Here is a 2,025-nt window from a genome sequence, read left to right as displayed (position 1 = left end):
GAATGAGCAGCAGGGATTTGTTTTGGCAGATGATTTGCTGGTATCTCCATCAGAGGGGGAGAGTGAGGACCTAGGAGAGGGGTCCAGTGGAAGGAGCGAGGAGGTGTGTATGGGGAGTGGTTTAGTGAGTTCTGTAGATGAGGTAGGGGGAGGTATTCTTTGTGAGATGCAGGAGCTGGATGGGTCTAGTGTAGAGGGATCAGGGCTGGAGGAGGAGGATGAAGGTAACCCAGAGGAACAGGAGATGGATCAGGAGAGGACTCCAGGGAAAAGGAAGTTACAGAAGGAGGAGGGGGAGGGTTTCTTCAGGGTGGAAGGGCAAAAGAAGGGGAAGAAGAAAAAAGAGCAGGAAGGTGGGGGAGTAGGGGAGGAGGGTTTTTCGTCCCCTAGTTCTGTCATTTCCTCCAGGAGTGAATATAAAGGAGATGGCGGTGCGGAGAAGGACGGGGGGATGCCGTTCCTGGATTCGGAGGGTGTGAGAGTGTTTGCCTCGGGTGCGGTAAGTATGGGGGAGGAAGTGGTGGTAGGTTGTCAGGAGGGGGAGGGGGAAAAGCCCCTCTTAGCTATATCATGATGAAAGATTCGGCGTGTGCATGGCTTTTACCCTTTTTACAATGGCACTGAGTGTGGTGACTTTAAATGTTAGGAGTATCAAAAGTTGTGATAGGGGTAAAATGGTGTTGTTATATCTGAGTGGGATACAGTGTGATATATTGTGTTTACAGGAGTGTGGTATCCCTGATTTAGAGGACAATAGTACTTATGAGGGGAGGTGGGGTTATGGGCCATCTGTGTGGTCGGGGTCAAATGAAAATAAGTCAGATGGGGTAGCAATTTTGATTAAAAATAGGGGGGTTATGATTAGAAACCACAGAGTTATTGAAAAAGGTAGGGTGCTGGAGGTGGAGGCGGAATATTGTGGGAAGAGTTTTAGTTTATTTAATGTGTATGCTCCGCCCGAGGTGGAAGGGAGGGCACGTTTATTTAAAGAGTTGAGGGTTAATTTGGTAAGGAGCAGGCCGGTTATTGTAGCAGGGGATTTTAACTGTGGGTTAACTATGGAGGATAGGCGAGAGATAAAGAAGGGGTTCAAATTGAATAAAGCTAGTAAACTGCTAAAAGAAATAGTGGAGGATTTTCGATTGGTGGATTGTTTTAAAGTAAACAATGTGGGGGAAAGAGGGTTCACTTGGGTGAAAGGGGATGGGACCCAGGCATCCAGGATTGATTTTGTGTTTGTCTCACAGAGGGTGGAGTGCAAGGAGTGTGTGTTGGTACCAATGTTCTTCTCTGACCACTGTGCGCTGAAGGCTGCTGTGGACCTTACAGATTGTGTGGATGTAGGGAGGGGAGTGTGGAAGTTGAATTGTGGGTTGTTGGAGGATGACTGGGTGTGTGAGGTGTTTAGAGAGCGGTATGGTCAGTGGCAGTCCTTGAAGGACCTTTGTGGGTCCCAGGCAGAATGGTGGGAGTTGGTGAAAGAGAAAATTAAACATTTCTTTATTTGGGTGGGGAGGAGGAAGGCGGAGAGGGAGAGGAGAAGAGTTTATTCAAGGAGCTGGTGAGCTTAACTAAGCTATACAATGCAGGGCTGGACTTCAGTGAAGAGATCAAGGAAGTGAAGAAGAGGATGAGGGGGGTGGTAGAAAGGAGGGTGAAGGGGCTCTTATTTAAGAGCAGGGAAAAGCATTTAGAGGAAAATGAAAAGTGTAGCCGGTACTTTTTTAAAAAAGTGTTGGATGGGAGGAAGTTAATAGACTCTATGAAAGGGGATAATGGGGCCTTAGTTAAGACTACTGAGGGGCTGTTGAGGGTGGTGGAGGAGTTTTATGGGGGCCTTTATGGGAAGAAAAAAATTGAAGTGGGGGTTATGGAGGAGGTGTTAGGACATCTGGAGCGGGAGGTAGGGGATGGAGGGCAGCTGGACGTGGATTTCACGAGGGAAGAGTTAGATGAGGTGGTGAGGGGGGTGAGGCTGGGCAAGACACCAGGGGGGGATGGACTCCCGGTGGAGTTTTATTTAAA

Source organism: Polyodon spathula, unplaced genomic scaffold (genome assembly GCF_017654505.1).
Source record: "Polyodon spathula isolate WHYD16114869_AA unplaced genomic scaffold, ASM1765450v1 scaffolds_3100, whole genome shotgun sequence".
NCBI classification, from domain to species: domain Eukaryota; kingdom Metazoa; phylum Chordata; class Actinopteri; order Acipenseriformes; family Polyodontidae; genus Polyodon; species Polyodon spathula.
Note: the sequence above shows the minus strand (reverse complement) of the source record.